A 23,904-nucleotide genomic window follows, 5' to 3' on the forward strand; every position below is an offset into this window, starting at 1 on the left:
TATTTCCAAGTTGTTGCCATCATGAATACGTCTGGAGTCTGGCCTGGGCCTGTGTCTCCTGGGACACATGTGCAGAGCTGTTCCAGGGTATGTTCCTGAGAGTAGAACAGCTCAGCTCATTTACAGGGTGTGCAAAAGTTCTCTGCACATCTTAAAAAATATTTGTGCTGGGCGCCTGGGTGGCTCAGATGGTTAAGCGTCTGCCTTCGGCTCAGGTCATGATCCCAGGGTCCTGGGATCAAGTCCCGCATCAGGCTCCCTGCTCCTTGGGAGCCTGCTTCTCCCTCTGCCATTCTCTCTCTCCCTGTCTCTCTCCCTGTCTCTCATGAATAAATAAATAAAATCTTAAAAAAAAAAATATTTGTGCTGCCCTAACTCATAACATCATTTTATCGTTACAGAGCAGACATATTAATGGTTGAGTTGATACCAGGTTCAACAAGTACTCTTCACACACTCAGTGTGTAAAGAACAATGTCCACAGGCCTGGGGGTGGGGGGCGGGGTGTTGTTAGAGAAGCACAAGACATGCCTTCTGGTCTGAGCTCGGGGTAGAGCAAAGGCAGATTACAAACTGGATGCTCCAACAAGAAGATCAGGGCCAGCTACGGGATACGTCAGGCGCATCTGAGGCAGTGCTGCTAAAGAATGAGAGGCATGAGCAAGTGTATGGGGGGAGAAGGCTGTTTAGGCAGAGCACGGAGAGAGCGGGCTGTGTCGGAGTGCAGAATTGGCTGGGGGCGGTCTGGACTTGCCAAATGTGGTTATTCACTTTCAAGATTTTGCCATATCCCCCCAATAATAATAATAGTAATAATAATAATAATAATAATAGTAGCTAACACAGAGCACTTACTGTGTGGCAGGCACCGTCTTAGGAACTGTCTCATTGAATTACCCTTATACGTTTACTGTTTTTCTTTAAATCCATTTACTTTTAAACTCAAATACCCACTTTAATATAATGAAATCAGGGATCACTGCTCTGGCATTTTGGAAGGGGGGGCCTTTCTGTTTCATTTTTGAGAGAGAACTCACAGAGTCTAAGAGTCACCAGCTTCAAGCATACAGTTCACACTTACAATTGGGTATATTCGCAGTGCTGAACTACCATCACCGCTGATTCCAGAACACGGTCATCACCCCCGGAAGGAACCCTGTACCTGTTAGCAGTCACTACCCATGCCCCCCTTCCCCTTGGCCTCTAAGACGTTCTGTCTCTAGGGATCTGCCCATTCCAGATGTTTCATATGAATGGAAATCATCCAACCTCTGGCCTTTTGCGTCTTGTTCTTTCGGCTAACATACTTTAAAGGCTCATCCGTGTTGCATTACATTATCAGTACTTCATTCCTTTTTATGGATGAATAATTTTCCACTGTATGGATATACATTATATTTATCTACTTCATTGGAGGACGTCTGGGTTGTTTTCCCCCCTTTTTTGGCTATTATGAATAGTGTTGCTATGAACATCTGTGTCCAAGTGTTCGCACGGACGTATGCCCTCAGCTCTCCTGGGCATACACTGAGGAGTGGACTTGCTGGTTCACATGGTAACTCCATGTTGAACTTTCTCAACTGCCCTAGTACTACGGCATTTCTAAGATAACTATTAAAATGAGTAAAGTTCAACTGCGTACCACTTAAAATTATTTTAGGAACTACTGCTGGAGCGAAGCTAAGGAAGCTGGCTTTTGTTCTGTCTGGGAGCAGAGGGATGACGCTGTCAGAAGAGTATTTCTGGAACCCTGACCAGGCAGCGCAGGGTGAGAGGGCGAGGGTGGGGACAAGGGAGGGTGGTACAGACGGAAGACCACTTAGAGCCCCCAAGGGAGGCGATGAGGGGAACTGGGGCCTGAATGTGGGTGCCGCAGGGGAACGAAAGGGCAGGAGACCTCGGACATAAACACGGAGCAGGAGAATCAACCCGATGGCCACGTGTCGGTGTGCAGTGCGACAGGTGGGGGTGGGAGTAGCCAGGAGGACAGAGGCACCCTTAACAGAATATAAAGGTGGGAAGGGTTTTTAGAGGTTTCAGGAGAAGGAAGGAGGCAGAACCGGCAGTTTTATTTCAAACAACCAAATGTAGCTGGAGGTGCCGGTAAACAGGCATGGGGGGGGGGGTTGTTCTGTATTTGAGAGAGAATTCTTAGACCGTAAGATTCACCATCTTCACGTGTACAATTCACACTTACAATTGGGTATATTCACAGTGGCGAGTGACAGCCAGCACCTAGGGCTGGGGAGGGGGTAGTGGGGTCCACATGTTCCTCTGGGAGGGGCACCTGAGAGGACCTGGGGAGAACAGGGTAGATCAGGGGCTGGGATGTCACTCAGAAAGAGGCTAGCAGTCAATGGGCCAAGTCCAGTAAGTGCCGGGGGTCGGGGAGGTGAGTGCAAGAGACACAGGAGAAGCCCCCGGTGCAGGAGAGGGGAGAGCTTCAGGGAGTGACGCTAATCAACAGGGACAGAGGAGCGTCCAGAGGATGTGGGAAGAAGCATGCTTTTGGGTGCCGTGAGCAGCAGTGGGCGACTGGGAGGACCAGGCCATCTCCTAATGACACCGAGGAGTGGCTCAGACACCCGCGCGAGGGAGGCCACACGGAACTTCCAGACCTACCGCATCATGGCCCACACCTCTGTGGCATATGCTACCTCCTCCCAGTCTCAGGACAAAACTGAACCCATCACCCCCGACCCCCCTTCCCCCCAGGGATCCTCTGCTGGACGATCTGCCACCTGCTGCCCGCCTGGGCTTCCGGCTTTCCCTCCACTTCTCCCTCCCTCCTCCCACGGCCTCTGGACTGCAGCTCTCGGGGCACAGAGGCCCCAACTGTCTCCACACTGCTGCCCGCCTCACAGGGCCTGGCACGGCGCCTGGCATACATCTGCCACAGGAATGAATGACTCCACAGGGCACCTGCTCATACGCTTCCCCCCGCCAGTCTCTGTGCTCCTCTCCGTACCCCCCTCCCCACCCTCCAAGATGCTCTGACAGAATATAAAACACGACACGGCTCGGCAAAGTGGAAAGGTCTCCCCGCCACTGCTCGGTCCCCACTGAATCTCAGTTTTCTCTGGAAAATGGAATGGCAGCCCGTGAGACACCACAAGACAGTGGACAGGAACAGGCTGTGAGAACTGAGGTGAAAGCTTTTGCTTCTACCGGTGTCCATGCTTGGCAGGCCCATGGCCCCTCGCCACCCACCCCCAACTCAGAAGAGTAAAATAGGACCGAGCGGACGGGGTGGGGGGCGGGGATTTCTGAGTCAATTTCACACTAAATTGAACAAGCAAAAACAAGCAGCAGTCTGCAAACCATGTCATTTTTTTTAATTCTTAAAAGATTAAAGTATGCTGCCAAATGTCAAAACACAAAAGCCAAAAAGAAATTAAAGCTGTTATTTTCCTTTTGGTTTTATCTCCATTAGCCAAACGCTTTTGTTCAAACAACGTTTACATTGCCATTGTCCTGATTTGTTTAGAAAAATAATAAAAGGGGGTGCTTCGAGCACGGAGGGCTGGCTGGGTGCATACACAAATCTGCGCAGTTTCTCCTGGGCCCAGAAAACACCCCAGTTGAGAAATTTGTTGCGCCAGAGGCTGAGGAAGAACTGTTTACTTGCCTCGGAATATTCATCGGCCACGTCAATACCACCAACCTCCTCCCTTCGGCCACCCTGGGGATAACAGGCCATGAGAACAGGGCAGTCCTTCAGCACATTTATGCCTCGCAGGGAAAACGTGAACCAGAAGCCTGGGGATGGCTTGGGGACGGCTTGGGGACGGCCAGGGGACAAGCACTGGGCACCCGCAGGCTCGGCTGCAGCTCTAACTTACTCTGTGCCTACTATGTGCCAGAATTCTGCAGGGGAGGCATTTTACAGGTAAGAAGCAAGGGGGTGAGTAACACAGAGCCACGAGCTGGGGTGAGGTCTGAGCCACAACACCCCCTGTGAAAACTTGGGACGTGCCCAGTCCTTAACCTGGGCCGATTTAAGGTTACTCCAGTGAGGCTGCCTTCTCTCCCAGAGCACCATCACATGCTCACTCCTAAGCTGCTCCTTGGGGGACCTGAGGTCTTCTCACCGACCAGCTTTCAAGGCCGGCACATTTTGTTCCAGGTGATTTCTACCCTGGAGCTCCCGCCTTACTAAGGAACCCTTCCCGGCCTCACCTGTCCACACGGCCTCGCTCCCCTAGGTCCCACGAATGCCCATTGCTCTTCTCTGTATTAATGAGTCTACTCGCCAAGGATTTCCAGGTCAGGTCCTTCTGCGTTTCCCCACCCCCTCTAAGGTCAGTCATGGCACCGGCCAATAAAATGTGCTAGAAGTGACATGTGGTGTTTTTCTGTCAAACACTTTAAATTTAAGCCAGTGTGTGATTCTCCAAACTGCCTTCCGAGGTGGTGGTGATGGCGGAGACCTTCAGGATGGCGCCTCCTTATCTACCCGAGGGAAAGGAAAACGTGTCCACACTCAGACCCGTGTGCCAATGTTCACAGCAGCATTGCTTACGATGGCCAAAAAGTGGGAACAGCTTTGTCCGTCGACAGGCGAATGGGCAAATAAAATGTGGTGTAGCCATAAAATGGAATATTATTCAGCCTTAAAAAGGAATGCAGTACAGATACATGCTACAATGCGACAGACTCTGAAAATACGCTGAAGGAAAGGAGCCAGCCCCAAAAGGTCGCGTACTGTGTGAGTCCATTGATACGAAATGTCCAGAACAGGCAAATCCACAGACAGAAAGGAGGCTGACAGTTGCCAGAGCCCGACGGGAGGGGGGGAAGGGGATGCCTGCTTAATGGGTATGAGATGTTTTGAGGAGTAATGGGTGAAATGTTATAAAATACGATCGTGCTGATGGTTGCACAACTCCGAATATACGCAAAACTACTGAACTGTGTATTTAAAACAAGTGAACTTTACTGCGTGGTATGTATCAGTAAAGCCGTTAACAACAACAACAACAGCAGCAAAACAAACAGACAGGGTGCTTCCATCAGCCTGGGCCTGTGAATGACTACAATAACCACACACACGGGACACACAGCATGAGGAGAAATAAGCCTTTGCTGTCAGGCCACAGACACATGAGGGGCTGGTTGTTTTCACAGCATCGCATGGCCCATCCCCATACAGACTCAAAATGCTTCCGCACTATTGTATGTTCATGTTGAAAACATGTCTGTGGTCAATTAACTTAAAATCCTGGAAGGAAGCCAGGGTTGTGGTTCTGTCCCAATAGAGACTAGACTCTGTCCCAAGGCCACAGTCTGAATCTTTAAACACAGGAGATGGGGTTGGGAGGGAGGTACTTGAAGAATCTGGCGAGATCGAAATAATTCCTAGCCTGAGAAATTTTTACAACTCACAACACAAGAACTATCTTCCAAAAACATACAGAGCTCACAGAAATTGAGAAATAAACAACCAATAACCCCCCCCCAATGGGAAAAGAACTGTCCACACAAAACTATAAATGGTCCTTAAACACATGACATAGTCGGCTCACACTTTAGAAAAATGCAAATTAAAAGTACATTGAGCAGAAGCAGTTGGGTTCTTTTATATCAAAATAGCAAAACACCAAAAAGGAAGCTGAGAGAACCCCACTCTTTACTATCCAAGCCACACGCAAGCCTTCCTGACACCCTGTGACCGTGTGCCTTGCACGAAGTGGAAAATAAACTCCAAGCAGCCAGTTAAAACAAACAAAAAACAAAAAAACAAAAACAAAAACAAAAACAAAACTCCATGGAGATACTTTTGACACCTGTCAGATTGGCAAAAATCCAAACATCTGACTATACCTTCTCTTGGCGAGGCTGTGGGGAAATGGGACACTCACACTTGCGGATGGAAGCACAAAATGGAACCACCCCTGCAGAGGGCAAGTTGGCAAAATCAATCAAAACCACAAACGTGTTTACCCTCTGCCCCAGCAATGTCCCCAGGGGACGCGACCCTCACGTCCACCTGCACGAGCCGGAAAGGATGCATAGGTAAGGATGCAGGCGCATGATGCCAGAAACAACCTGAATGCCTCTGCATAGGGGATGGGGCTGAAAACAAAATAAAACAAGAAAAACGGCTTTTGTTCCGCCAAAAAAAGGAATACTACCTAGCTGAAAGATAATGACAACTCTCTCCAAGTACTGACTTAGAATAAGTCTCCAGGCTACGGTGGTGGGTGTAGTGTGTAGTGTGTAGTGTGCCCTTTCCTCGAACAGAAAGGGAGAAAGAAGGATATGAGTTTGTAAGTTTGTGTTTGTTTTATTTGCATAAAGAAACACTAAAAGGATATCCAAACTCCTAAAAGGGGTTATCTATTAAGGAGAAGGGAGGTGGGGAACAACGCAGATGAGATCAGAGGTGAAGGGGAAGATCCCTCAAAGTATACTTTAGTATCTTTTTATTTTAGACCTATCAATGTGTTGCCTATTCCAAAGAACATTAAAAAAAAAAAAAAATGTAAGCCCTATCCTCATTTAAAAAAAAAAAAAGAAGAAAGAAAAATCAAAGCTGTTGGCCGAAAGGTCCCAGACGCCAGTGGCCTGAGCAGGACAGGAGTTAAGTGTGAGCCAGGCCCTCTGTCCTTCCGCCTGGCCATCTGTTAGAGCCCCCACCACAGCTGGAAAGCTGAAGGGCAGGCTCCAGCAGCTAAGCCCTGCAGCAGTCTCTGCCAGGCTCCGCAGGTTTCACACCTGGAAGGCTGCAAGTGGCCCGTGGTGGCCTTTCCCAGCTGTCCGTAACTCTCCCCTGCACTGCCCAGAGATCCGTGCACCCCCATCCCACCTTCCCATCCCTCCCTCCCTCCTCCCCCCCCCCCCCTCAGCTCCACACCACCCCATGCAGGGCCCTGAGCAGGTCTCTCTTCGATCACCAGGGGCGAAGGGAAGGGAGGGAAGAACAAGAAGCTAGGAGCCCCCCCCAAACTGTGCAGCAAAGTGAGTCCTCAGCACGGGCTACCAGCCAGGCAGCAGCAAGAGTGCTGGGGGATGCAGATCATCCGACACAAGCCGTCTGCCAAGAGCTCACGACACCGCCCATGGGGAGCAGGGAAACACAGCTGATGCCCTACCATGGAAGCCCAAAGGGTACAGACCAGGTGTGGACCGGGCAAGGGGGTGGTCAAGGTGGGCGAGCGGCAGGCAGAGTGCACTCCAAGCCAAACGAACGGCTCGGTCCCCAGCGTGGCAAGTGGAGAGAGAAGAGTGGTGACAGGTGAGGCCAGAAGAGCGCACGCAGGCCACGCAGGACAGGCCCCGGGTGCCCATGGCAGAGGACAGGGACGCTTCCTCCAGGCACTCCAGGGCGAGGGGAGTCCCGACCTCAGGCCCCATCAGAGAGCAAGCCCACCCGCAGGCAGCCCACCTCCCCACCCGCAGCCCAGCCGGGGAAAGAGGAAAACAAAAGCTGCAGGTGAGGACAGGCTTTGGCCCCCAAAGGGGTGATACTCATTTGTCTGGAAATTTCCCTCTGAAGTGACTCAGGGCTCAAAAGATGCCAAATCAACAAGGTAGCGCACTCTCGTCTTCAACAAAAACAGGCAAAACCGTATTTCCACACGACCTCCCGGAAGGAGAGCAACCTCAGGCGGCCCGATTTAAATGATATTTCCATAAGACTCACAGGGCAGTTTTTTTAGAAATCTCATTTCCGAGAGCTCGACTCAGAAGCCAGTGGGTTACAGAATGAGTTTTTTCTCTTAAAAAGGAACATTTCCCCTTTCCAAATTTTAAATGGATTTTCTTCTTCCAATTTGAAAAAACACCACCAAAACCCTTCAGAATAGCTTTTAAATTTCTATCAAAAAGATTCCTTAAATATCCACCGGCTGGTAGTGTGATGCAGCACACAAATGCAAACCTCAGAGTGACAAGTGTGTCCGAAGCCACCCGCCACCACCAGGCCCCGGGATGGGGTGGGCAGGTGGGGAACGCGGCACAGAGCAGGGCCTGCCCTCCTCCCGGGAAGGAAGGAAAGTGACCTCTCTTCACGGGGGGGGGGGGGGGGTTGGCTCACTAAACCGGCCAGGCGTGCATAACACCGGTGGGCAGAGAATCAGGGACCCTCCCCCGGCATGGGAGACCCGCTCACCTAACCCCTTTGCCTGTCCCCATGCGGCGCCAGTGCCGAGGGCCCCAGAAGGAAATGACCAGCCGCTGACAGGTCACGGGTTCCCTGAAGTGAGCCAGCTGACCCACGACCCAGACCCCGCTCTCTGGGTTGCATCGGAGTGAGCTGGGGAACCTCAGGCAAGCACGTTTCCTAAGGGAATTGGCCTGTGCCTTCTTTTGGGGATTTCTGGGGAGAGAAGCAATCAAGTGTGTGGTAAGAACAGGCTGCCACCCACCTCCCCAACATCTCATCATAGGTTCAGTGTCACCAAAGGGAAAAGACACATTCAGCAACCAAAACAGCCGCCGGCTCAACCGCCGCTCCTACCTCAGAATGGAAGACAGACTGGGGCGGCAGATCAGGTGTCGCATAGTCCTACTCTCTCATGTCCATCACAGATGGGGGAACTGGGGCCCAGAGACGCCAGTGTGGCCCCCTCCGGAAGCCTCTGAAGCGCACGCAGTGCTACTGGCCCTTGGTTCCCCTGCCCAGCTCTGAAGTCATCCCCCCACTGACCGCTTCCCCATCTCAGCACCAGCACCAACAGCCTCCCCCACCCTCACCCACAGCCAACTGGTTAATCAGCCCTCTCCATCCGGCAAAGCAGAGACTTCCCTCATGGCCTCCCGGCGCCTCTGGGGGCTGCAGACCCCGCCACTCCCAGCAAGGGAGGAGGGGACAAATCACAGGAAGTGCTGACCTCTTCCCACCGTGGCCATGGCCGTGGCCGTTCAAGGGAAAGCTCTGCACCACCCCGGTGATGGTCACACAGACCATCAAGACCCCTAGGTAGTACTAAACAAACCGACAACTTAGAGAAAACAAACCAAACTACTAACTGCGACCACAGTGACAAGGCCATAGGCCAAGTTTGAGTTTGGTTCTTCCTACTTCCAAATTTTCCTTGATGACCATTTCAAAAAGCACCCTAAACATTCTCCGAGACTTAGGATAAAAAAGAAAATCAGCCTGGAAATACTATATTACAGATAATCTATTTTGGTAGAGCAGACGGAAACACAGTAAGAATTAAGCGCAAACTGGGCCCCAAGCATGGGACGTGGGTCCTGAATGGCCCAAAAGATCTGCTTACAAAGCTGTACTCCTCCTAGGCAGGCCTGAGATCTTAAAATCCCAGTGGCTCCTCCCCAACCCTGGTCCAGGAGTGAAGGCTTCTGCGGTTCTGGCCACAGAGAGAAGTCCCTTGGAGCTTTCCCACTGGTTCCACCAGCAGGAAAACCACTGGAAGCCACATAATCCTTTTTACTCAGCTTCTCTGAGCTGAAACCACCCTACTTTGGGGTAGGCTGTCCTCCCAGACTACACCTTTTCTCTATTTATCCCTGCCTTGCTTGCTAAACAAATGTGAAATGGCCTAAAGCAGTGGGTTCCCAACCCACACATGTCAATCTTTGGGGAGCTTTGGAAACATACTTAGGCTCGGGCCCCCTCCCAGAACAATTAAAAAAGAAGGTGGTGGGGCATGAGCATTGGCATTTTAAAAAAAAGAAGCTCCCCAAGTGATCCTGACAAAGTACAGGAGCCAAGCAGAGAACCACTGGCTTAGAGAAACCCAGAGCACAATGAAAAGCAAGTAAACAAAGAAATCCCAGCAATAAGGAAAGAAAAGGGCGGGGGGGGGGGGGCTGGGTTAGAACCCAAAGTACAGGCCACACTAGAGCTAGCACGAACGACTGACTTTGAGCTGAGCTTCCTGACGGCCAAAGCAAAGAGGATTCACACTGTCCACAAGAGAGAAATAAAGCAGATTCACAGAAGTTCCTCCTTGTCCTGGGACCTGAGATGAACATCTCCCTGACACCCTCAAAAGGAGAACACACAGCATGATGCAACGAGAGCATATGCCACTTCTCACCCCACAGGGCAGCCCTTGTGAAGGGTACCCACCAGTCAGCAACGGACTTACCCAGGGCTGTTTTCTAACTCCTTGCTAGAAATAAGAGCGTAACCGTGATCGATGTCTATATATACAATATGCTACCAAATCCACTTCGTTCTCCTGATCACGACGTTACCTAACCTGCCACCCTGAACTCCAGCACGTGGTCATGACAACACAAGGACACAGGCTCTGTTTACTGAGGTACAGAAATAAAGGAAGTGACTCATGAAAACACCAAGAACACTGAGTCTGTCCGCGTAACGCAGGAGGGGGCAAAGTCAAGCATTTCCCTCAATGCTAATGCAGAGAAAGGCCGCTGTCCACCCTCAGACCCATAGCTGTGGTGTCTCAGGTCTAAGAGCAGGGTCCCCCCACCCCAAGGTTGGCAGCCCGGGAAGCAGGCCTCACGGCCGCCAAAACCAAAAACTAGCAGAAGAGGCCTCTGAGTCCCTTACGCATAGTATACTTTTCTGTTATGTAGGATGTACTTCGGGAAGAAGCTCTTTGTCAATGTGTTAAAATCAATGGAATCAATAAGTAACCACCCTCGTACCCCCTTATTTGTGACATTTTCTTTTTGATCCATGCATCGCCTCACATTTCAAAGTAAGCACTGACAAGTTAAAGTGGTAACTACTCCCCATCGCCCAAGGTGGAAACAACCCAAATCTCCATCAACAGATGAACAGACCTACAAATCGTGGTCTATCTACACAATGGAATACTATGCAGCCATAAAAACGAATGACACACATGACCCCATGGCTGAAAATGGAAAACACTATGCTAAGTGAAAGAAGCCAGACACAGAGGGTCACGTATGTATGATACCATGCACGTGAAATGCCCAGCACAAGCAAATCCTAGGGACAGAAAGCAGATTCGTCCTTTTCAGGGGCCGGAGGATGGGAGGAATAGGAGCAACTGCTTAATGGGTATAGGTTTCCTTCTGGGGTGATGAAAAAAGTCTGTTAACTATGCTGTGGCGATGACTGCCCAACAGTGTAAATATACTTAATGCCACTGAATTCTTAAGGCTTTGAAATGGTTACCATGGAAAATTTTGTGTCCCATGTATTTTACAATACAAAAATTAAAATAGCAAAATTCTTATTGTTTTGGGGTGCCTGGGTGGCTCAGTCGGTGATTTGGGCTCAGGTCATGTTCTCAGGGTCATGGGATCGAGCCCCATGTTGGGCTCCATGCTCAGCACGGAGTCTGCTTGGGATTCTCTCTCCCTCTCCCTCTGCCCCATCCCTGTGCTGAGCGTGCCCATTCACTTGCTCTCTCAAATAAATAAATTAGTTAATAAAATCTTTAAAAAATAAATCTCACTGTTTTGCCCTAATAGAAGTACTAACAAAATTCAACCCACATTAAGATTTTGTATAAAGATGGATCATTATTCCACACATGCAGAAAGTCAGCTTCAACCCCAGAGCACTCAAAAATCAAAATTAGGGGGCGCCTGGGTGGCTCAGTCGTTAAGCATCTGCCTTCGGCTCAGGTCATGATCCCAGGGTCCTGGGATCGAGCCCCACATCGGGCTCCCTGCTCCGCGGGGAGCCCACTTCTCCCTCTCCCACTCCCCCTGCTTGTGTTCCCTCTCTTGCTATGTCTCTCTCTGTGTCAAATAAATAAAATCTTAAAAAAAAAATCAAAATTAGGATGGCTGGTGGCCAGTCTTCTCTTAAAAACAAGTTTCCAAAGAGTCTGTATCTGCCTCTGCCAGTGATGTGTATCGAGGCACTTATCCATGAAGTCTGGGATTTGCTTTGAAAGTAATCGAAGAGCGGGGAGGGTGTAGATAGACCACGATTTGTAGATCTGTTCATCTGTTGATGGAGCTCCTACATGGGAGTTCACTGAACTATATTTACATAATTAAAATTCTCCATAATGGAAAGTCTTGCTTTGTTTTCAAGCAATTCCCAAATCTAATATACTGGAGAATGCTCTGCAGAGGTAAAGACCAGATGCCCTTAGGCTGTCAAATTCTGGTGGCTCTACCTGGTGCTCTCCACCTGCGCCCCACAGTTTAGGGTCACAGGGGCAGGCCTGTCCACAAGAGGCCACACAAAGGGGCTCAGAAAAGAACCGGAGCCCCAGGTCACACTGCCAGGCAGCAACACATGGGAGTCGTCTGACCTAGTCCTTCACACTGCAAACCAATACATTATCTAGGCCTCCAACATGCCAGCCCAGAATTCAGCTATCAGCTAGGGGCAGGAAACCAGGAAATTGTTCACTGACATGCCTTTAACAGAGCTATGGGACCCCCGCCACTGCAGACAGAGCCCGCCTCCCAGATCCAAGGAAGGGAGGATGCTGTCAGGCTCTCACTAGATGCAATAGGTTAAAATTGCAATTGCCTATCCACGTGTTTCTCCTCCTCCTCCTTCCCCTTTGGGAACTAGATGAGGGGTGGGAAGTAAGGCAGGTATCCTTCCCTGTTGTATTCCCAGTAGCTAGCAAAGTGCATGGCCTGTAGTAGGTGTTTGACTAAATGTTTGTTGTGTGGTCCCGACTTTTGATGGATACCGCTCTAAAGGTGCATCATAAAGACTTGCTTCTCACAAATGGCAATGCAAGACATCAAATGGAAGGCACCAGAATGTACGAGGAGAAGACGAGAGACAAGGAGTTATGGTACAAACACTACCACCTAAAATAGCATCAGAGATGCTCTGGAATGTGAAGCCCGGGGTCAGAGAGAAGGGGGCACGGAGGGGAGGTGTGGGTATGCGCCAGGCACAGGAGGGCGTGAGACGAGCATCTAAAGCTCAGGCAAGGAGGAGGGCATCGAACAGGGAGGCTGGCGAGCTCTACCACCCTGCACCCGAGGCGCTGCTGTGACTAACGCTATGTGAGGCCCTGGGCTCCAGAGCAGGGCCCAGGCAACGAAGGGAAATGAGGAGGCATCATGGGAGGGGTGGGGGCTGCGGAGAACTGGCGCCCGAAACCCCATCCAGAGACAGCGCCGACATTGGCGCTGACCCACTGTTGCCAGGCAACAGTGCAGGCCCCCAGCTGCCAAGCGTTCCGATTTGTCAATGAAGCTCCAAGTCCGCATTGCTCTATAAGATCTCCTGATTTTCAGGTTGGCGACTCTGGTAGCCAGAATTATGGCCTCCCAAAGATGTCCACATCCTAATCCCAGTTACACGGCAAAGGGGAATGAAGGTAGCAGATGGGATTAAGGTTTCTAATCAGCTGACCTCAAAATAGGGACAGGAGCCTGGATTATCCAGTGGGCCCAATGTACCGGCAAGGATCCTCAAAAGTGGAAGTGGGGGGCCGAGGAATCAGTGTCAGAGCGATGCGGTCTGAGGCTACTGCTGGCTTTGGAGACAAAAAGGGCACGGATCAAGGAACGTGGACAGCCTCTACAAGCTGGAAGAGCCCAGGAAACAGATCTTCTCCTGAGGCCTCCGAGAAGGAACACAGTCCTGGCTACACCATGACTGTAGTCCCCTGAGACCGGTGTTGGAAGTCTAACCTGGACGACTGTTTGAGGCCCCTGCATTTGTGATCATTTCTTACAGTAGCCATAGGAAACTAATACAGCAACCAACTTTAATTTTTAAGAAAAAAGGAGGGGCGCCTGGGTGGCTCAGTCATTAAGCGTCCGCCTTCGACTCAGGTCATGATCCCAGGGTCCTGGGATCGAGCCCCACATCGGGCTCCCTGCTCCGCGGGAAGCCTGCTTCTCCCTCTCCCACTCCTCCTGCCTGTGTTCCCTCTCTCTCTGTCTCCCTGTCAAATAAATTTTTAAAAAATCTTAAAAAGAAAAGAAAAAAGGACAGTAGAGCCCAAACAAAACACATCTGTGGGCTAAATGGGGCCCGTGCACCACTTTTGTCTGGTCTACTCCAAGGAGAGTTGAGGGCTGGGCATCTCCCGGGTACTCAGCACAGAGCCTGGCCCAGGAGCTCTCTGACATGCATGCATCCCAGGGTTAACTACTAGGTCCCTTACCTTCACAACCCACTCATAGAATTCTCCAGGGATTTCTGGAGAAACAGAGCTGCTTGGGGCACCTAGCTGGCTCGGTGGGCAGAGCACACAACTCTTGCTCTCGGGATCATGAGTTCAAGCCCCATTTGGGCGTAAAGCTTACTCACCAAAAAAATAAAAAAATAAAAGCTGCTTGAGTGTAAGTGCAAGGATCTCCATTCCCAACGGACCTGTTAGCCACAGCACCACAGACGCAGAAAGACGCAGATGGGGCTGGACCTCACCCTAGGACCTGAGAAACTGGCCTACAGTAGAGGGTGGAAGGGGTGAAAACCCTTCTCAACTCTGCCCTCTGCAAACACAGAGAAGTGAAGGCTGTTCAGCTCCCTGGGGAAGCCTCCAGGCCCTCCCTGCCAGCCACCCACAGGGCACTCTCTTGCTCAGTGACTCCCCAGCACCGACAGCAATGAGATCACTTTGGGTTTTTTTTGTTTTTTTTTTTTTTTAACAGCAGAGGAACACTTTTCAAAGGAGCTCTTTTTAGTTTCCCACGTTCAGAGCAGAGCAGAGCTGCTCTGATCAGAAGCAAAGTGGAAGACCCAGAGCACTGCCCACTCAACCATCCAAAGGTTGTGTGAAAGCCACGTCCCGACTCACAGCGCGCTAAGCACTTGGCCAGTTCTGCTGCATATCCAGCCCTCCCTCCTCTACACCCGCCCTGCTCACCCAGAGCCCGAGCCTGCCCCTGCTCCTTCGGGCCTTGGCACAGTGCTGTTCTCTGGCCCCAAGGCCTCTCATCGGTGTCCCCCAGAGCTCCCACTTTTCCTTCAAGACTTTACCTACCCATCACCTCCCCTGAAGCCTTCTCTGACACCCAGATTCACTCTCGGTATCTGATACCACTTTTTCAACTTCTCCCTCCCAAGGCTGCCATTACTTTTCCCTCCGTCAGGAGCCACTCTCTGCAGATCATGAGCTACTTGAGGGCAGAAACTTATATCTCATCACCCATGCATTCCCAACCTAGAGGGCACACTACATATGTGCTCAATAAACACTGCAGATGGAATGAATTGGACTCTAATTTTTTTTCTGACGATATCATAAATTATGATATGGTGATATGCATTAAACGCACCAGGTAAAACCTCCCTTCTGATCTTCGACTAATCAAGCGACTCAGGTACCCTAAATCCCAACTATCTTTAATAGAATTACTTTGAAGAAATGTAGCTTTAAGGTTTACAAGTAGTGTTTGCCGCAGTCATTACAATTAGAGGTGGAGGAAGGAATCTGGCTCGCACGCAGGCTTGAAGGACCAGGTTTAAGAACCCGCTGTGCCTGCTCCATGGGCCTGGCTGCGGAAGGAGGATCAGCAAATGGGTGGGGCACCATCTTCTCTCCTGCCCTCATAGGGTTTACACTCTTGGCTACACCAGCCCCCCTTTGGCAAAGGAGCTCAAAGGCAAACTTCAGCAGCCTGGGGGGTGGGGGGTGGGGGGTGGGGTCATCTCTCCCTGGCACAATTTCACCTTCTCTGTCGCCCCCTCCCCCTTTCCCCTAGCCGGTCCTCAGCTACTCCACAGGAGCTCAGGGCCCAGCACCCCACATCTCATCACTGCACAGGCTTCTGGCTCTCTTCTGCCTCCAATTTTCTCCCACCTTCTAATCCCTGACGCTCCCTGAGGCTCCCCTGAGCATACAGTTCATCTCGTCAGCCCACACAAACCACGAAAATCATCTGGGGCACTTCTAAAAAAGCTACTGGCTCTCCCTCCGTGGTCTGGGGTGGGGCCCCCTCACAGGCATTTTTAAAAAGCTTTCCAGGCCATGTGATCTGCAGGTGCAGCCAAGGATAAAAAGTGCAGGCTCGCAGGCTGTCCCATCCACACTTCCCAGCCAGCACCGAGGCCTCCAGGGTCCCTGCCTCTCCCCGAACAGACCCGGGCTCCAGGACCTCCCTTCATGCTGACACGTACCTTGTGCTGTCTCTGGAACTGGGACCTACCCAGTCTCACCAACCTACCCGGTCAGGCCCTGCCACAGGGCCCCTGCCCACACACTTGAGCTCCCTACCGCCACCACCACCAAATCCCAGGGCCCTGCCTCATCAGAGCCAACGGCCATCCGGCCGCCTTAGTCTTCACTGTTCCCAGCGGGCATACACTGCGCAGAGCTGCTTCTGTGAATGTGGCGTGCCCCAGCCCACCCCAAGCTTTGCCCCCTGCTGTTCCCTCCACCTGAAATGCCTTCCATCTGTCTTCTGGACCTGGACCCTGTTCCCTGTCCTTTGGGGTCCACCTCAAATCCTGCCTTTCTCCCTGAGGTCTTCCCTGACCCTTCCAGATTTTTCTCCATTCTCGATGCCCTGACAAAGAATCAAAATCACAGCTCAGCAAACCACCAGCTTCTAATTGTCTCACAAATGTCTTCTCAATCGGTGGCAGGAAACATGGCATTTCATTTACACCCATCATTTTGACTAGAGACCACATGCTGCGTATTTTCCAGGCCGATGCCGACCTCAAATGTTCTGCTCCAATGTCATGAAACTGTCCTTGATTTGATGCCCATACGTCTACATCAACTGGACTACTTCTCATAAAGTGGTATCAAAATTCTTCCCCTTGTCATGTGTTTCCCAAATTTTTGGACCCAAAGTACAGTCATTATACCCCAGGACAGCAATGGATATCAAACAGGCGCTCATGGAGAGCTTGCTTGCAAGTAAAAATGTGACTTTTCAGGCTGTCACCATTCCTCCACTGCCAAGACTTTCGAGGGGAGGGAGGTGGGGGAGAGGGGGCAGACTCTGAACAGCCAACCTCTAGCTCTCACGGTTTATTCACCTCAGCCTTAAAGAGTTTACAAAACAACAAATTTGAGTCCAAACCTCCAGGGGCTCCGGAGAGCACAGGGCAGGTACTGACACATAACTGTTTACCATTCCTTGGCTTGGGAGCTGCAGGCCATTTTCAAACCTTGGGAAAGTGATCACACCCCAACCTCCACATACACTGTTAAGACCAGAAAAAGCACCCAGTTGCTGTAAGTCATATGTTAACTGCCTGCTGAGGAAGGAGACACTTTATATTTTTATTTATAGAACTTTTTAAGACTATCACGTTCTTCTGTAGGAACGTTTTACCAAACAACATTAACCAGGAGATTTTTTTTAGTCCTTAATTCCCATGTGTCATGTTTACAGAGCCAATGTGCAGAGCTTCAGGATTACAGAGTACAAAAGAAATGAGCCCTCTCCTCAGAGCAATTTGGCCAATTATTTTAACACAGTTTTGCAAACACAAAAACCCTTACCAGCCCACACAGACTTCCTCCCAGCCAACCCAGCCCGGGGTCCTCCCAGGTCCCCGCTGTATGCTACCAGGCAGATTGAGGTCTTTGAATTTCCTTTCATGGCCCCAGACAGGGAGGGGAGGGGTTGTCATAGAAATGGCTTCATGAGGCTCCAAAACCGACAGGTATGGGACTGGCTGGGGGCGCGGGAACAAGCCTGACCCCTCTGAGCCTCAGTCTGCTCATGCGTGTGTGAAATGCATTACCTCCCAGGGTTGTGGGGTACAGCAAGGCAATGGGAGCACCTGGCAGGGCTGCAGAGTGAGGTAGTGGAAATAATGTGGTTTTGAATCTGACACAGGTGGCAGCAAATCCCTGCTAGGGTAACTTACTGGCTGTGTGGCCTGAGGCAGGTGGCTGAATCCCTCTGAGCCTTAGTTTTTGCATATATGCAAAAAGCGAAATAGTGACCTTGAAGGATCATAATGAAAATTAAATTAAATATTGTGCCTAAAAGGAGTAGCATAGGGCCTGGCACACAGAAGACATTCAAAAACTGTCAGGGCATGCGCTCGAGCGCGCGCGCGCACACACACACACACACACACACAGGTTTGGTTTTGATGGACAAGCTGATGATTACTATTGGTGGAAAACAATTTTCTCCCCCAAACTCTAAACACCAAAGAATATTAAAACAATCTGAACCGTTGGAGGGAGGAGGAGTGACTTCCATTAACACCAGTGGCCATCCCTAATGGCCCCGTGGGAGTGTGCCCGGTGCCCTGCCCTTTCTCAGCTGCATTTCTAAAAAGCCTTGACAGTGAACATCTTGTTGATGTGTGGGAATGATGAACTGGCTTTTCTAACGGAATCCTGGACTTACTGCCCCTCTGAAGGGCACTGACGTTCCTTTTCATGAAGGAACACACCCGGACTAACTCACATAGTGATGATGCCTGGGACCACAGTCAGGCACCCCCTTCGTATTCGGTCCTCTGCGCCAGGGTCCCCAGATCTGGTTCCTGGGCCAGGAACATCAGTGGCACCTGGGAACTGGCTGAAAATGCACATTCTCAGGCTTCACCCCAGACCTACTGAATCAGACTCTCTGGGGGCAGGGCCCGGCAATGTGTCTGACAGGGCTGCTGGGTGATTCCGATGCACGCTTGGAGTGTGAGAAACACCGGTCTCTCCTGCAAGATGGTTATTATTAGCCCCACTTCAGAGATGAGGAAAATGTAGCTCGGTGATTAGAGTGCTCAAAGCCACCCAGCCTGGAGACCAATTTGTACCCACATCTGATTCCAAAGCTATTTCTCACATGGCCTTTGTAGCCAAATTGTCTGTACCATTTGGTGCCCTCAGCTACTGAGCCACCGGGATGTGATGATGACATGAGCTTCAGAAGGTTGGGAGTGAGAAGAAGGATGAAGCCTGCTCTCAGAAGTGATTAATTATAGATGCCTTTAAATCCACATCATGCATCAGCCCTAGACGGTCGGCCATCCCTCAGGACGAGCCTGCTTTTCCCTGTTCCATTTATCAGCAGGGTTGCCATGAAGAGAAGGGGGGGTGGGGGAGTCCCTTCATTTACAGCCCTCTGTGCACCCGCTGCCTAGCACTCCTTTGAATAGAAAGAGAAGTTACCTATTCTGTCTCCAGAGCACTTGAAAGTGCAGCCCTGACCTTACAGGAAGGCTTTTCGGTGCCCAGGCACAAAGGTTCCAGTACCTGGGGATGCTGGGAATGAGTCACCAGAAAGAATCCAACACGTGTACACGGAGCATTTTAACAATGTTGCGGGTCTGGTTCAAAGGAGGCAGGCCTTTTTTTTTTTTTTTTTTTTTTAATCTAACCCTAAATCTGGCGTCTATCAGTTCAAGTGGTTCATTAAACTCTTGACATTCAACCCGCAGTGCTTTCACAGATCCCAGGTTAGGAAAAAGAAATCTCATTCACCATTCCCAGCCTTCTACACAGACTTGTGTGGTGATTTTCAAGATTGCAAGTTTATCCTATAATTTAAACGAGTACACCTAACACTGAGGGGCTTTATACAGGAGCTGGTGGGGTAGGAAGCCAGGTTTGGGAATTATACAGACCTTGGTTTGACTTCTGGCTGTGCTAGCTCCTCACAGGTTACTTACCCTCTCCGGGCCCGCCGCGTTTTTCCACTGGCAGATGGGTGGGGTAATCCCATCTTGTACGGTTGGTTGTTTCTTGTTTTGTTTTTTAAGTAGGCGGCACGCCCAGTGTGGAGGCCAACGTGGGGTTCGAACTCACGACCCTGAGATCAAGACCTGAGCTGAGATCAAGAACAGGACACTAAACGGGACGCCTGGGTGGCTCAGATGGTTAAGCATCTGCCTTCGGCTCAGGTCATGATCCCAGGGTCCCGGGATCGAGCCCCGCATCAGGCTCCCTGCTTGGTGGGGAGCCTGCTTCTCCCTCTCCCTCTGCTGTTCCCCCTGCTTGCGCTCTCTCACTCTCTCTGACAAATAAATAAATAAAAAATCTTTACTAAAACAAAGCAAAACAAGACACTAAAGACCTGAGCTGAGATCAAGCATAGGACACTTTGAACAGACAGCCCGTTTTTGTTTTCCTATGTTATACGTTGATGTGAAGACAAAATGAAATTACATTTAAAAAAAATAATAAAGTCTGCTGACACAACTTTGCATTTCAAGGCATAAAAAACTTAACCACATGACAGGAAAACAGATCTAGTCAAAAAGCCCAGAGATGGGTTACACTGAATATACTCACTTAAGGGCCCCAACACTTATTTCACTCTATTTGTTTTTCTAAGTTTCTATTTTTAGACACCCTGAACAAGCTAAATCAGACCAAAGAAAATTCCATTGACAAAGTTATCAGAAGGCTTGTCAATTTTCAACAACTCAACAGATGGACATAAACAGTCATTTCACAATGCAGCTGACAAAAACAAAATGTGCTCTCTCCCACCCTCGACAATTTTAGTTACATCACCCCACAGCATTCGTCCGTTGTCAACCTGCAGTAGGCCTTGAAGCCAGTCTCCTCATCTCTGTGAGACTGTTTCTCAAATGAAGTAGCAGGTGTAAGAGTATTTTCGAATCCAACAAACCCGTTTGAATCCCAGCCCCATCACTTACTAGCTGTGTGACCTTGAGCACATGGCTTAAGCCTCTGGGTCTGTTTCCTCAACTGCAGAAGGGGGCTAACATGCCTGTGGCTGATGATACCCGTGTGTCACGTAACATGACATACCCGTACGACGTATGACTGCCGGGCAAACAGTAGTGGTTTTTGCAAGAGCAAGACAGAACAGTAGAGCCTGTGGTAGGGGATCAATAAAAGTTTGTTCCTCAGCCCCCGGGACGACTCATTCACATCCCAAAATTTTACTGAGCATCTCCCATGCGTCAGAGACTGAGGTGGCATCGAAGATGTCTCAGTGCCACCAGAGCCCCAGATACAGAGACCCTGTGATTAAGTGCTCCAAAAGCCTGGGGGCGGTGAGGCTTGGAGAGAAGAGTCTGAGGGGCCCAAACACTGGTGGAGTTGGCTGGCAAAGGCTTGAAAGAAGACGTTCGTTCCAACTGGACACATGAATAGCAAGTTTAGCAGACAAGTGGGGGACAGGGTTTGAACTAGAAAATTCCTCATATTCCCACCAACCTCAAGTTCCCCAAATGCAAGCCCTTTCATTTCGGCAAGGCTCAGGATCCCCAGGTACTCATGCCACGAAATGCGAACCACCACAGTCATCCATGCCCCATCAATCCGACAGGAAGATTCTGGGGGACGGAAGGAACTGCCAAAAAGCCTTAAAAACTTTAATGCGCTTCCCAAGAGTATGAAAGGGACGATTCCATGCATGAAAATTTCTTGGCACTTTAGTCCACAAAGAACTGGAAGTTACCCTCTTCCGAATGAAATCTTTAAGGAAAAAAAAAAAAGCCCACTCTTTAAGTTCTGGAAGAGCCAAGCCATTAAAACAAGTCCTAAAAACCCTTTTAAACTAATAAACTACTTTTGCAGGGCTCTTACCAGAATCCCAACTCTTAGGAAATCCGCACGTTACCATGGAAGACAGTTACATTAACAGGCATCAATTATATTTCTACAAGGGCTTTTTTACAAGGGATGGGTCATTTTCAAGGCTGCAAACATAGGTCTCATCACTTGCAAGTTACATTTCCGCACACACTGGCCACCGTGTTTGACACAACACACCTTGCTGCGAGCGAGTTCTCCACCGAACTTCCCATCTGTCAAACTCAAGGTTCAAGGAGGTAGAAAGCTTGTGTAAACCAGGAGAGATCAGTACATCCCACAGGACCATCCAAACTTGCTCCTGGTCCAGGGCCCTGTGGGATACAATCCTGTATCGTGTCTTACCATAATTTGCACTTTACCCAACTCTTTACTAGACAGTATCTATCTCCTTCAACGCTTACAGAAGAAAAGCCCAGTGGTAACAAGACCAAGCCCATATTTAAACTAAAGAAACTAGTAAGCTTTAAAAATATAAAAATAAAAATACAGAGTAAAGAGCAGATCTTGGTGGCTTCCAACACCATCACTGATCTCAAATACAATCAATGGAACAAGAACGAGTCAGGGAAAAAAAACTGTTAAGTCCCCTCTGATGTTCATTTAAATACAGATGAAAAAACTTAATTATCAGTGCAAACTCAATCACTGCTGTGCAGGATTCAGTATATGATTTTGCCAGCACCTATCAACTGGTATCTAGAGCTACAAGATGTACATGTTTTCTGCCAAATCTTCATTATCTTACGTAATTGGGAGGAGGGGGAGTAATTAAAATTCACCTTTTTCAATCATTTTCACCTCCTGTTCCAACCTTTTCTTTCACAGGGCATTTTTCTGAGGTAGGAAGGAAGAACTCAACACTTCACATCTTTTCCTGCCCATTATCTTGTGTGAATGTTAAAAATAAAAGGGGGGAGGGGGTGTTATCCTGAAGATCTCTCTAAAAAAAAATTCTAAAATGTGTGGAGCACCCCAGAGACCAAGCTTCTAGTTCTGTCAGTGACAGAGGATCACTGCATGACCTTGGGCAAATCACTGCATCTCTGGAACCTCAGTTTCCCCCATATGAACCCCAATACGGTCAAACCCCATCCTCTCTTAAAAGCACAGAGTTCAGATGCGTCCCCAGGACAAAACAGTGAAGGGACCCCAGGCCGTGCCCCTGGACGGTGGAAGGGACTTTCACAGGCCCCTGCTGGGGCTTTTGGGGGGGACAACCGCCCCCCCCCCCCCCCCCCCCCCCCCCCCCCCCCGCAAAGCCACTGGGCCAACTTCAGGTCGCAAACAAAAACCTGTTGGCACGGACTCCTCGAGGAAGGGCCAGCCTCTCCCAACGCGCTCTGCTCCGGGGGAGCCGCCCCACCGGCAGGGAGAGGAAGGGTCTCCTTGAAGAGGCCGGCCCCCACGCACCCATTCACCCACCCGGATTAGCCGAACGGGACCGCCGGGCGGGGTCTCTGCCATCCCACGCGGAACAAAAGGCATCTGGAGCCAGGCTCTGCCGCCCCCGTCCCCGCTGTGCTGTGGGGGTCGGGGGTGGGGAGGGAGAACCTGGTCCCTGGGGAGGGAAAAGGGCCCCGCTCCAGCACGAAGGAGAGGGGGCACGGGACGGGATCCTGGACAGAGAGGACCCCTCCCCCGATTCCTGGAGGAAACAGGGGCTCGGCAGTGCACGGGGGCGGGAGGGAGATCGGGCTCGGCTCCGGAGGAAAGGGGCGCCTGGCCCGAGGAGGGGAGGAAAGTGCTCTGGGAGGTGGGGCGGGGTTGTTCCCAGCTGAAAGGTAAAGGATGAGGGCCTGGAGGGGGCTCCTGGATCTGGGGTGGGAGTAAGACGAGCCCCTGACTCCGAGGATGTAAAAGGAAGAGCTCCCCGATAGGGAAATGGGGGGGTCCTTGCAGCAGAAAGAGGGATCAAGATGGGGAGGGGGCCATGCTCCAACCCGTGGGGCGGGGCTTGGTTGGAAAGAAAGGGGTCCCACCTGAGGTGGGGACCCAGCTGGGGCAGCTGGGGTGCATGCTCTGGGGGGCTGGCTGGAGGGGAGCGGCGCCGTGAGGGCGTCCGCGCCCTGGGGAGGGGAGGGTCCGCGCCCCGGGATCCCGCTCCCGCCCCCCGATGCTCGTGGGCCCCGGCTCACCTCCGCTCCTCCGAGCCTGTCCGGGTGCGCGGCTGCGGCCGCGGGTAGCGCTGGGGAGGCGGGAGCGACCGGAGCCTGCGGAGCCGTCGCCGCCGCCGCCGCCGCCGCCGCCGCCGCCGCCGCAGCCACAGCGTCTAGCTCCGTTTGACACCCACACACCAGCCAACATGGCGGCCGGGAGGGGGCGCGCCGGCTGCGTGCGCGCGCCCGCCGGCCCCGCCCCTCCACCCCGCCAAGGCCCCGCCCCCGCGTCGAGGCCCCGCCCCCGCGACCTCCCCCCACATACCCTCGACCCCAAACACAGCGCTCCGCACCCCAGCGGCGCCCCACGACCTACTCCGGAATCCCTCAAGCATCCCCCCAAACTCCACACACACGCATCTCGACGACCCCCCAACCACCCGCAAACCCTGGCAAATTCATACCCG

The 23,904-nt window shown here is 51.1% G+C and overlaps 1 protein-coding gene across 6 annotated transcripts in view; it reads right to left on the bottom strand.

Moving 5' to 3' along the window:
- The window catches only part of EPN2 (epsin 2), an 81,653-nt gene extending 58,014 nt beyond the window's left edge, over nt 1-23,639 (bottom strand). For 2 of the 6 annotated variants that reach the window (XM_025864308.2, XM_073881796.1), the window contains exon 1: nt 23,477-23,638. The gene's annotated coding sequence lies outside the window, so the exon portion shown is untranslated. Of the gene's footprint in view, nt 1-23,476 lie in introns of all 6 variants that reach the window. The other 4 variants (XM_025864311.2, XM_073881797.1, XM_073881795.1 and 1 more) reach the window with 3 other exon arrangements.
- Nucleotides 23,640-23,904: the final 265 nt, after the last annotated feature.

This window comes from Callorhinus ursinus, unplaced genomic scaffold (genome assembly GCF_003265705.2).
Source record: "Callorhinus ursinus isolate GAN/ISIS: 27379988/994484 unplaced genomic scaffold, GSC_fseal_2.0 scaffold43, whole genome shotgun sequence".
Taxonomy (NCBI): domain Eukaryota; kingdom Metazoa; phylum Chordata; class Mammalia; order Carnivora; family Otariidae; genus Callorhinus; species Callorhinus ursinus.